We start from the raw sequence: 13,509 nt of genomic DNA, 5'->3' as shown, positions 1-13,509 counted from the left end.
AGCCCGTAGGCGACTCAACGCGGTTCACAACAAGAGCAAAGGACAATCCAACAACATACAATATTAAAACCATTAACAGTATAAAATACAAACTAATGACATCTCAATAACAACACATTAACGTCTCGTAACTAAAATCGTGATCCAATTCGTCATCCATAATTCTGTTTCCTATATTCATCGTGTTCATTGCATTATTTATTCGAACGCCTGTTCAAACAGCCAGGTTTTTAGTAATATCTAGTAATATTACCTGTAATATAAAATATATAATTATAATATCATATTGCTATTAGCATTATATTGTATTACATTATAATATTATAAACATTATATGTACATACAATATATTATATTACTTTTTTTTGTCGCATCAGGAGCAACTTGAGAAACTGCTAGTCGCTTCTGGTGTGAGAGAATTGGCCGTCTGCAAGGATGTTGCCCAGGGGACGCCTGGATGATTTGATATTTTTATCATCCTTGTGGGAGGCTTCTCCCATGTCCCCACATGAGGAGCTGGAGCTGATAGAGGGAGCTCATCCACCTCTCCCCGGATTCGAACCTGCGACCTGTCGGTCTTCAGTCCTCCCGGCACAGGGGTTTAACCCACCGGGGGCTCTATTATATTATATTATATTATCATAGAATCATAGAATCAAAGATTTGGAAGAGACCTCATGGGCCATCCAGTCCAACCCCATTCTGCCAAGAAGCATTCAAACCACCCCTGACTGATGGCCATCCAGCCTCTTTTTATATTATATTATATTATATTATATTATATTATATTATATTATATTATATTATATTATGAACATAGCACAGGAGACAAGGTGGAACTGTCCCCTGGCCCCCTCTCTCTTCACTCTGGCCAGAGTGGCAGATGATGCTGTGGGGAAGGGTCCCCAGCTGATGACATAGGCAGGAGACAAGGTGGAACTGTCCCCTGCCCCTCTCCCTTCACTCTGGCCCATTGTTCCATGTCCTAGTCTCCAGGGCAGCAGAAAACAAGCTTGCTCCCTCCCCCCTGTGACTTCCCCTCACATATTTATACCTTCCTTAGGCGATCCCTCGTTGCCCGAGTAAGATTGTCCTCCAAGTTTGGTGTCTGTAGGTGGCTGTGGAGCCCTATTCTTGACCTGCATCTTCTGCAGTGAGGGCATCGGTTTCCAGGCGGAGGGCGGTCCCGGTCAGGGTTGGCTTGACGCGCCTTCCTCTTGGCACGTTTCTCCTTTTTGCCCTCCATTCATGCCTCTTCAAATTCTACAGCACTGCTGATCACAGCTGACCTCCAGCTGGAGCGCTCACAGGCCAGGGTTTCCTAGTTCTCAGTGCCAGAGTTTTTTAGGTTGGCTTTGATCCCATCTTTAAATCTCTTTTCCTGTCCTTCAACATTCTGTTTTCCATTCTTGAGTTCGGAGTAGAGCAATTGCTTTGGGAGACGGTGGCCGGGCATCCAGACAGTGTCACCAGTCCAGCAGAGTTGATGGTGTAGGACCATCACTTCAATGCTGGTGGTCTTTGCTTCTTCTAGCATGCTGACATTTGTCCACCTGTCTTCCCAAGAGATGTACAGGATTTTTCAGAGGCAACGCTGATGGAATCGTTTAAGGAGTTTATTTATTATTTATTTATTATTTGCACTTGTTAACCGCCACTCTCAGCCCGAAGGCGACTCGTGGCGGTGTACAGAACATAGAACATAAAGACAACAGTTACAGTAAATCAGGGCCATAACACACATCTTACTAACACACAGCTAATTAAACTAAAAATCCGCTTCGTCTTGTTTGGGTCATAGTCCATTCCGGTGGTCATTCCAAAAACATAGCACTTAATTGAAGGCCTTTTCGAAGAGCCAGGTTTTCAGGCCCTTGCAGAAGGCCATGAGGGAAGGCGCCTGTCTAATTTCAGCGGGGAGGGAGTTCCACAGCCGGGGGGCCACCACCGAGAAGGCCCGCTCTCTAGTCCCCGCCAAGCGTGCCTGTGAGGCAGGCGGGATCGAGAGAAGGGCCTCCCCGGATGATCTCAAGGTCCTCGTGGGCTCATAGGCCGAGATGCGGTACTCAAGGTATTTTGGGCCGGAACCGTTTAGGGCTTTGTAGGTTAACACCAGCACCTTAAATTGGGCCCGGTAGCTGATCGGCAGCCAGTGGAGCTGGGACAGCAAGGGCGTAGTGCGCTCCCTGCGTCCCGCTCCGGTTAACAACATGGCTGCCACGCGCTGGACTAGCTGGAGCTTCCGGGCCGTCTTCAAGGGCAGCCCCACGTAGAGAGCGTTGCAGTAGTCGAGGCGGGATGTGACCAAAGCGTGTACCACCGTGGCCAAGTCAGACTTCCCAAGATGTGTGAGTTGTATGTGACGTCTGTAGATAGTCCATGTTTCACAAGCATATAGCAAGGTTGGGAGGGGAATAGCTTTGTAGACAAGCACCTTGGTCTCCCTGAGGATGTCCCGGTCCTCAAACACTCTGTGCTTCATTTGGAAAAACGCTGCACTCGCAGAGCTCAGGCGGTGTTGTATTTCAGTGTCAATGTTGACTTTGGTGGAGAGGTGGCTGCCACAGCAGGGTTGGGAGGACAATAGCTTTAAAAAACAAGCCCCTTGGTCTCCCTAAGGATGTCCCAGTCCTCAAACACTCTATGCTTCATTCGGAAAAATGCTGCACTTGCAGAGCTCAGGCGGTGTTGTATTTCTATAAAATGCATATTAAATACACGTAAGATATTAAAGACACAAGTTGAGAATTCATGCTTCAAACTATATATTGTACAACCCCTAATCCTTCAATCCTAACGACTTATGTCATGAAATCTACTCTGTTTTACTGACTAAAGCTTCTAGTCTATTGAGATATTTCCGTTTCTGGACTAGAGTTAGTCAGTCTGTATTGTATAACCCCTAATCCTTCAATCCTAATGACTTATGTCATGAAATCTACACTGTTTTACTGACTAAAACTTCTAGTCTTTTGAGATATTTATATTGAGATATTTTCTGGACTAGAGTTAGTCTGTACATGCTTTTGCTCTTGTAAATTGATTTGGTCAACCGCAAGGGGAAAGGAGAGAGGACATAGTTTTCAAGTTCTCTTCCATCACTGCTCCATGGAGAGACCTTTGGCCTGGAGTCAGCAGGGCCCATTCCTCATCAGTGAAATCTTGAAATGACATTAAAAACAGTTAATAAAAACAGTAGAGAGCAAAAAACATTCATATACGCATACACAAATAGGAAGGTAATATCAGAATCAAAATAACTACCATGTAAAAAAATACCTTAATCAAGGTATATGAAGAAAGAAGGACGACAAGGCAGAACTAAATTGCTGCATTAAATGTTTACATTTTAAGGAAAAGTCTTGGACATTCTTCCTCTGTCTTCCCACACAAAATCACAACTAGTTCACACTTTTACCAATCCACACACTGTCTTGCCAGAGAAAGAAAATATTCCACGCAGATTATCAGTAAAGAGCAAGGTGTTTACTCTCTGTAATGCATAGCGACATACATACAATCATGTGAACAGTTGCACTGACTCACACAGTGTCTTTTGAGAGAGATTCAAATGGTCTTTAGGTGTCCATGTGGGAGATCTTCCAGCACCTCATGGAGGAAGAACTCAAAACTGTCTCTCTCTCTGTGCTAGCTCTTTCACAGCTAATGCCTAAATATGTAACTGTTGCCAAAACTCCCAGGCTCAGCTAGTCTATTGGGCACTAGCCGTCCCCTGCTACTTGTTGCTGTGGCCCACATGGGGGTTCTGTGTGGGAGGTTTGGTCCAATTCTATCGTTGGTGGGGTTCAGAATGCTCTGTGATTGTAGGTGAACTATAAATCCCAGCAACTACAACTCTCAAACGTCAAGATTCTATTTTCCCCAAACTCCACCAGTGTTTACATTTGGGCATATTGAATATTTGTGTAGAGTTTGGTCCAGATCCATCATTGTTTGAGTCAGCAGTGCTCTCTGAATGTAGGTGAACTACAATTCCCAAACTCAAGGTCAATGCCCACCAAACCCTTCCAGAATTTTCTGTTGGTTGTGGGAGTTCTGTGTGCCAAGTTTGGTTCAATTCCATCATTGGTAGGATTCAGAATACTCTTTGGTTGTAGGTGAACTATAAATCCCAGCAGCTACAACTCCCAAATGACAAAATCAGTTTTTTGAGTGAAGGACATACATTGGGTTGTTAGGTCTCTTGTGTCCAAATTTGGTATCCATTTGCCCATTATTATTTTTTTAGTTCTGTTAATCCCACAAACGAACATTACATTTTTATTTATATAGATTGCCCAACCAATCAGCTTTGTGCTTTGCACTTTCAGTTAACACACTCACCAACTGATGTTTACATGTCCGAACACTTTCCTCCACCGGAGGACTCGAGCTGGGGTGGGGAGCAGTCGAATTAATGAATTTTATTTACATTAATATTGTTGTTAGAGTCCGACAGATTAGTTCCATGCCAGTGGGAAGCTTCCGATCAACATGCAATATCATAGTGATGAAGATGGAGAATAAGGTTGGGGCAATAACACCTGATTCCACCTTAAATGGGTCACTTTGGGAGCCATTGCTGTCCAAAACTTGTCATCATGGAGGAGCTGCAGGATGTTCACAAATGTGTTAGGGCACTCGATTTTTTGGAGGATGGTCCAGAGAGCACGACTGGTTGTGTCGAATGCCTTTGCAAGGTCCATGGATGCCATATACAGGGGTTGGTTTTGTTCCCTACATTTTTCTTGGAGCTGTTGTGCCGTGAAGATCATATTCATTCTCTTCCAAGAGGAAGAGAAAGAAAACACAAGAGAAATAGTTGTGAACCTGGTGGCCCAGTTGCTCCAAATCAGCCGCGAGGACAGTAGTGACAATATTGACCGAGTTTATAGGATCCAGTCTAACTATGCCAAAAAGCACAAAGTCCCAAGAGACATAATAGTATGCTTTGGGGAAAAAAACTTTAGAGACGGAGTTCTGAAAGAAAATACCAGAAAAGAAACATATCATAAAGGCAGTAAGATAGCCATCTTAAAGGAACATCCCAGAGTAGTCCTAGAAAGGAGACGCAAATATCTCTTCCTCACTGAAGAACTTAAAAAGAGAAGTGTAAGATTTAAGTGGGAAAGAAGGGAGGGACTGATGGTCACCTGGGCCGGTGAACAGTTCAGGCTAACTTCAGAATTTAAAGCCAAAGCATTTTACGACAAATACCTAGGGAAAAACAGTGAGCACCAGAAGAAGGACAGGGAGGAGAATGACATGGATGACGGAGATACCTACGAGACTACGGAGGAAAGACTAAGGAAAAGACCACGAGAAGCATCCCCTAGGGGATACAAGGGTTTTGCGGATCTGGCAGCGGCGACTGGGTACAATGATAGAGACGATAAGGGTAATAATGGCTCAAAAAATTAAAATATACTCTGTGAATGTAAATGGCTTGAACAACCCCAATAAAAGAACTAAAATTTGGCACCAACTTAAGAAAGGACATTTTGATGTTATGACACTACAAGAAACACACATATGCCATAAACACGTTGCCCATTTGACCCAAAAGAAACTAGGGAAAATGTATTATGCCTCAGGAGGAGAAAAGAAGAGAGGGGTTGTAACATACATAAATGAGAACATACCATCAAGGCAGGTCTTTAAAGACCAGGAAGGAAGAACTCTAGGCACCATCTTTGAATTCGACAGCAGAAAAGTGCTATTGTGCAACATCTATGCCCCCAATGGAAGCAAAACAAAATTTATAGAGTCACTCAGCAATAACATATTAGAACAGGAATATGACGACTTAATTATACTGGGAGACTTTAACGGGGTCTTAGACAATAACATAGATAAGACCAAGAGACCCGACAAAGCAAAGAATCAACACATGGGGGAACTCCCCAAAGAGTTCAAAGTATTAAAAGAAAAGCTAGGGCTCCAAGACATCTGGAGATTCTACAACAAAGATGTACGGGACTACACCTTCTTTTCTGATCGACATAACACCTGGTCTCGCATCGATATGATGTGGGGCTCAGAAGCAATAATTGCCAGGACAACTAAAATCAAAATACAAGCAAGGATGAACTCAGACCATGCCCCTCTAGAACTCACTTTGACAAAACTGGATAACAGGCAAGGACTATACAGATGGAAACTGGACGATCTACTGATAAGGGAGCACAAGGACCAAGAAACCAACAGGAAAATATTAGAGGAATTTTTTCGGATCAACACAGACCAAGAGATGAAAGTAGAGGTCGTTTGGGATGCATCTAAGGCCTACATCAGAGGCCACTTTATACAACAGAAATCCAAAAGGAACAAAAGCAGGAAAGAAGAACAACGAAGGATAGAAGAAGAACTTGAAAGGACAGAAGGGGATCTAAAAAAGCGACCAGACGATAAGAAGTTAAAGCTGCAATTTGAGATACTAAGGAGAAAAGCTGATTCGCTACAACTAGAAGAAATAAGTAAAAAAATAAAATACATGAGACAGAATCAATTCGAAAACGCTAACAAAATAGGGAAGTTTCTGGCTTGGAAAATAAGAAGGAAGAAGTCTAAACAACAAATAATCAAAATAGAGGATGGAGAGAAGTGCTATACTAAGCAGAAAGAAATAGAAGAACAATTTCGTAAGTTTTATAAAAAGCTATACACCGACGATAATATACCTAAAGAAAAAGTAATCCGATATCTAGGAAAACGAGGCATAAAGAAGCTAACCGACGAAGAGAGAGAAATGTTAAACAGAGAAGTAACAGAAGAGGAAGTAAAAACAACAATTGCGGGTCTAGCAACGGATAAATCCCCTGGCCCGGATGGGCTCACAAATAAGTACTATAAGACATTCAGTGACATACTAACACCACAACTAACTAGAGTAGTAAACAGAGCTATGAAGGACAGAAAAATTCCAGATACGTGGAAAGTAGCACTTATAACCCTAATTCCTAAGGAAGAACAAGACAACACTAAAACTAAAAACTTCCGACCAATATCTCTTCTTAACGGAGATTATAAGATATTTGCGGGTGTGATAGCCGCCAGATTAAAAAAGGTATTGAGTGCAAGAATACACAAAGATCAGACCGGCTTCCTACCAGGACGGAAGATAAACAACAATATAAGGCTAATTCTCAATGCATTAGAGTACTACAATAGGCACAACCAAAAAGAGGCGGGACTACTGTTCCTCGACGCGGAGAAGGCATTTGACAGGGTCAATTGGGGATTTATAATAGAACTACTAAAAGAAATGGATGCGGGCTTCCACTTTATAAATGGGATTAGGACCATCTACACGCAACAACTGGCACACATTATTGTGAATGGGCAAACATCAAATCCAATAAATATAAATAGAGGAACTAGGCAGGGTTGCCCGCTGTCCCCTTTAATTTACATCCTGACCCTGGAGGTACTGCTGGACAGTATTAGAAACAATAAAGAGATCAAGGGCCTTAAAGTGAAATCACATAGTTATAAGGTGGCAGCGTTTGCCGACGATGTGATGTGTATTATCGAGGAGCCTCTAAGTCATTGGGAGAAATGGTGGGCGGAAATCACCGACTTCGGTGAAGTAGCGGGTCTAAAGATTAATAAAGACAAAACCAAATTCTTAGTTAAAAATATGTCAAAGGAAAGGAAGGAGGAATTAAGGGGAAAGACGGGGGTGGAAGTTGCCGCAAAGGTAAAATACCTGGGGATACAGATAACCTCCAGTAATGCCCAATTAGTAAAAAATAACTACGAGAATAAATGGAAAATTCTAAAAGAAAAAATGAGACACTGGTCAAGATTAAATCTATCCCTCTTAGGTAGGGTCGCAGTGGCAAAAATGAATATTCTTGCAGAAGTACTGTACCTGTTCCGAATGATTCCAGTGGTTAAAACAACAAAAATGATAACAAACTGGCAAAAGGAACTGAACAGATTCATATGGCAAAATAAGAAGGCCAGAATCAAATTCAGAAATCTCAGCGACGAGCCTAGAAGGGGAGGCCTGGGACTCCCGGACCTCCTACTCTACTACGAAGCAGCATCATTGGCATGGATCCGGGAGTGGGCTACGCTAAATGACGAAAGACTACTGGCTTTGGAAGGAGAAGACCTGGCCAAAGGATGGCACGCTTACCTTTGGAAAGGGAAAACGCCAAAAGAACGGAACTTCAATAACCATCTGCTTAGAGCATCGTTGCTAAAAACTTGGAAAAAATACAAGGAGCGATGGTACACAAGAACTCCACTCTGGATAGCGCCAAACGAGGCAGAACAGCGGAGAGAAACACCAAGTGAAAAGTGGCTGACCTACAGACAGCTAACGAAGATGGACAATCAGGTGATTAAACTAAAATCACTCGAAGAAATAAGGCAGCTACACCCCAAATTTTCATGGTTCCAATATTGGCAAGTTAGCGAAAACTTCAAAGAAGACAAAAAAATAGGGTTCGAAACAAAAGACAAAGCTTGGGACAAGATACTAAGAACGGAGAGAAAGACGATCAAAAATCTCTACCAACAACTACTAGTATGGGCTACCGAAGAAGAACAGGTCAAGGAAGTTATGGTGAAATGGGCTAAGATGATAGGGCGTACAATTACCATGTCTGAGTGGGAGGAAATCTGGAATAAAAAACTTAAATATGCATACGCCACTGAAATCAAAGAGAACTGGATCAAAATGTTTTATTTTTGGTACCAGACCCCGGAGAAAATAGCTAAATACAGCAAAGGAAAATCGGATAAGAACTGCTGGAGATGCCAGAGGAAAAAAGGAACCTTTAGTCACATGTGGTGGGAGTGCAAGAAGATCAAGAAACTCTGGAGGCTGATACACCAAAAAATCAAAGACATATTAGAAATTGAAATAGAATTTAGACCTGAACTATTTCTACTAGGAATGAACACCAACGATATGAATAGAAACGACGAGAAAATCCTTTTTTACCTGACCACCGCGGCCAGAATCTGTATAGCTAAAACATGGAAAGGCAAAGAAACAGCAACGCTCGACGCATGGATCATCAAAGCCACAGAGATTATGAACATGGATCGGCTAACCCAGCTATTAAGGAAAAGTGAAATAACAAACAACAAAACGGATTGGAGTAAATTCATAACTTTCCTTAAAAAAAACAACATAAAGTACTAGTAGAATACAAAGTAAAACCCACCTACGAGGGATCCACAAATTAAGTTAATGAAAGACCTCTAGAACCACTAAGATTAAAGAAATTAAAAATAAAAGACAAACTCTTACAATTAACCAGTAACAACTGGACAATGTGTGCGCAGACGTCCCTGGAAGTCAGTATGAATCGTGTGTCAGTCGTTAGTATGTGTCTGGTATTTTGTCTGCAGATAGGGGGGAGGGGGGGGGAGGCGGGGAGGGTAGGCCAAGGGGGGGAGTAGAAAGTAACTTTTAAAGAGGTATTTGTATAGTCGATGTATAGGATGTCTATGTATGTATGTTTAAACATGTTTTTTTGTATAATGGAAAATCAATAAAGATTATTTATAAAAAAAAAAGATCATATTCATTGTTCCTCTGGAGGAGCGTAAGCCATTCAGTTTTCAATTTGTGAGTTCCCAGATGTTTTGGCCTTCAACTCCCAGAAATCCTAACAGCTGGTAAGTTGGCTGGGATTTCTAGGAGTTGTAGGCCAAAACACCTGGGTGCCCACAAGCTGAGACCACTGTTCTGGGAGGATGTCTTCTGAGATAGGTAGAAGGCAGCTTGCAAGGATTCTTGTGAAGATTTTTCCAGTTGAGGTGATATGGGAAATACCTCAGAAGATCTCGCAGTCTGTTCTGTCATGCGCTGGGCTTGAAATAAATTGCCTTTAATACAGAACGTGCAACTTTAGCCCAGCAGAAAGCCAGGGGGGCCGAAGAGAAATTCGCAAGGATTTTCACCATAAACAGTCTCTAGAGGGTTTGTAAAATATAACAGTCTTTTATTGGTGAACAATCAACAGAAACTTCTTTTGTCTTCAAAAGGATAAACAAGTGCTTCCAGGCTTTGTGCAACTGGTGGCTTCTAACTGTTACTTTTACTCTAAAGGAAAATCCCTTTCCAAACTTCTCCCAGGCTAACTGTGAACCTAAACCTAACTGATGTGGATCCACTACCGGGCTGAACTGCGTCTCAAAACCGAGTGGACCTACCAGTAGGCCTGTAGTCTCTTAGCTGAAGTTCTTGATGTTTAAAGCTGTTATTCCCTCCGAAATTCCTCAGGGCTGTAAGACTGTTTCCCTGGAAACCTTTGGGAATCCTTAGATGCTCTTATGACTGTTTTCCCCCGGGAGGTCTTAAGGGTTGAAGCCTTTGTACAGGAGAAAGTCTGTACATGTCCTGTACATTAACTTTCCTTGCTGAGACTGACTAAAAATGGCTCCCTTCCCTTTTCAATTGTCCTGAACAGGGGGTGGAACCAAACTTAACGATGATGGACAGGGGGCTTGCCCTATAACTGCAAACTTAACAAGAAGCCACCCTTCTGCAGAATCCCAAGCCGCAGGCTGCAAGCAAACACTTAATACAAGGCAAATAAAATGGGAGCTCCTGATACAGCTGTACCAGCACACAGTCTGTTCTTTCCCCTTTTTTGAAAAGGGTGATGATGGTGGCAACCTTGAAGTCTGCAGGGATTTTTTCAGTCACTCATACTTTTTTAGTGAGCCGGTGGAATTGTTGTGTCAGCTCACGTCCAGCCTTTTTAAAGATTTCAGGGATCCCATCAGGTCCGCTGGCTTTGTTATTTTGTTGTTGTCTGTTAACTTCCTCCAAACTATACAGTGCTACAAGCTCATCTCTGGTTTTGCAAGAGAACCTCTTTGGCCACTCTATGATACCTTGATTTTATACACATTTAGCTAGAACATTTAACTTGTTCCAAAGAGTGCAAGTCTAAACAAGCAGGCCTTTCTTCCAATAGTCGTCTCAGAATGCTTCTAACTAAAGGCCTTTCCATTTTTGTTTTGTGCTCCTCAGGCGCCTCCAAAGTGAATGACAAACTAGATGAATGGCCCCATAATGAGGTTTGTGGGGCAGGATAAATGTTTGACTATGAATGTCTATATATGACTGGCTTCTCTATATGGATAGAGGACAACAACCTAGATTCACGGAAAGGATCCTAAACTTCTCACAGATCAAAATTGTTCCGTCCTGCAAATCCTTCCTCTTATTTTGTTTATCTGTCTGAATTCTTAAACTTATTTATTTATTTACAGTATTTATATTCTGCCCTTCTCACCCTGCAGGGGACTCAGGGCGGATTACAATGCACATCTACATGGCAAACATTCAATGCCATTTAGGCATACAACATATATAGACAGACACAGAGGCAATTTAACATTCCAGCTTTTCCGGCTTCATGAGGGTATGCTCGATTCCGGCCACAGGGGGCGCTGCTGCTAAATCAAGAAATAGTTTTCTAAGATCTACAGAGACACTCGCTGGAACACCTCAGCAAGCGAGAGTCCAAAAGTGGCAGGCTCAAACCCAGAGCCTCAATCAATGGCTGATACCAAATGAGAGACTCCCTCCTGGGCACACAGAAGACTGGGCGACTTGGAAGGCACTGAACAGACTGCGCTCTGGCACCACGAGATGCTAAGCCAACCTTAAGAAATGGGGCTACACAGTGGAATCCTCGACATGCGAGTGTGGAGAAGATCAAACCACTGACCACCTGCTGCAATGCATCCTGAGCCCTGCCACATGCACAGTGGAGGACCTTCTTGCAGCAACACCAGAGGCACTCCAAGTGGCCAGATACTGGTCAAAGGACATTTAACCAACTACCAAGCTTGCAAACTTTGTGTTTTGTTTGTTTGTTTGTTAAAAATGCAATACAACTGTTTGGTTTGCTCCTGACATGATAAATAAATAAATTGCTACATGTTTAAAATGTTTTCTAGAACTTACATAACTCCAGAATTATTGGCTAAAACAGAGAAAACAGGACAAGGAACTTGCTGGAGATGTAAGAAGGCGAAGGGATCATTTTTCCATGTATGGTGGGCGTGTAATATAGTCAAAGAATTTTGGGGAAAAGTGGTGAAACAAACAAACAATATGATTAACAACAAAGTTAAGAAAAAGCCGGAAATGTGTCTCTTAGGATTATTTAGAATCAGGAGATGAAGAAATTTGTCACTATTGCTTTGTTGTGGCAAGACTAATAATAGCCAAAACTTGGAAAGGGGAAAAAGAGTTATCTATCAAAGATTGGAGAGATAATTTAGTAGATTATATCCAAATGGCCAAGCTGACAAATAGAATAGAATCATAGAATCAAAGAGTTGGAAGAGACCTCCTGGGCCATCCAGTCCAACCCCATTCTGCCAAGAAGCAGGAATATTGCATTCAAATCACCCGACAGATGGCCATCCAGCCTCTGTTTAAAAGCTTCCAAAGAAGGAGCCTCCACCACACTCCGGGGCAGAGAGTTCCACTGCTGAACAGCTCTCATATTGGCACCACAATTCAAGAGAGATATTGACAAGCTGGAATGTGTCCAGAGGAGAGCGACTAAAATGATCAAGGGTCTGGAGAACAAGCCCTATGAGGAGCGGCTTAAGGAGCTGGGCATGTTTAGCCTGAAGAAGAGAAGGCTGAGAGGAGGCATGATAGCCATGTATCAATATGTGAGAGGAAGCCACAGGGAGGAGGGAGCAAGCTTGTTTTCTGCTTCCCTGGAGACTAGGACACGAAGGAACAATGGCTTCAAACTACAAGAGAGGAGATTCCATCTGAACATGAGGAAGAACTTCCTGACTGTGAGAGCTGTTCAGCAGTGGAACTCTCTGCCCCGAAGTGTGGTGGAGGCGCCTTCTTTGGAAGCTTTTAAACAGAGGCTGGATGGCCATCTGTCAGGGGTGATTTAAATGCAATATTCCTGCTTCTTGGCAGAATGGGGTTGGACTGGATGGCCCATGAGGTCTCTTCCAACTCTTTGATTCTATGATTCTCACAGTCAGGAAGTTCAGCAGTGGAACTCCCTGCCCCGGGGTGTGGTGGAGGCTCCTTCTTTGGAAGTTTTTAATATAGCAGCAGAGGAGGAAATAATGAAGAATTTGCAAACAAATGGAGGCTGACACTTGGGAATCTAGAAAAGAAGACAAAGGTAAACTTGAAGATTGCCATAAAGGGGATTCAGTGAATGAAGATATTTGGGTAGTTGTTGTTTAGTAATGTGATCCTGTTTTGAGGGGTTTCGGAGGACAGGGGGTGGGGTTCACGGGTGGGGGGATAGAGGGTTATATAATGTTAAGGTATAAATAATTGTACAACCAAATCTGATTGTACATATGTTTAATGAGCACTGAATATTGACTCTTTTGTAAATCGTTTGCATATTTTTTCCCTTTTGTTCATTTTTTTCCTTTTGTTCATTTGTTTTGTTTTCTACATACCCTATGAAACAATAATATATTTTTTAAGATAAATAAATAAATTGCAACATAGCAGCCCTTGTGGCTCTGAGGTTG

General features: G+C 42.4%; 1 protein-coding gene across 1 annotated transcript in view; it reads right to left on the bottom strand.

Annotated features, from left to right (window-relative positions):
• Nucleotides 1-12,487: 12,487 nt before the first annotated feature.
• Nucleotides 12,488-13,509, bottom strand: part of LOC132765289 (zinc finger protein 85-like) — a 16,447-nt gene continuing 15,425 nt past the window's right edge. The window contains exon 6 of the mRNA XM_067465170.1: nucleotides 12,488-13,509. This exon is cut by the window's right edge and continues 2,295 nt beyond it. The gene's annotated coding sequence lies outside the window, so the exon portion shown is untranslated.

This window comes from Anolis sagrei, chromosome 2 (assembly GCF_037176765.1).
Source record: "Anolis sagrei isolate rAnoSag1 chromosome 2, rAnoSag1.mat, whole genome shotgun sequence".
NCBI classification, from domain to species: Eukaryota; Metazoa; Chordata; class Lepidosauria; order Squamata; family Dactyloidae; genus Anolis; species Anolis sagrei.
The sequence above is the reverse complement of the archived record's forward strand: the minus strand, read 5'-3'. Positions and strand labels throughout refer to the sequence as shown.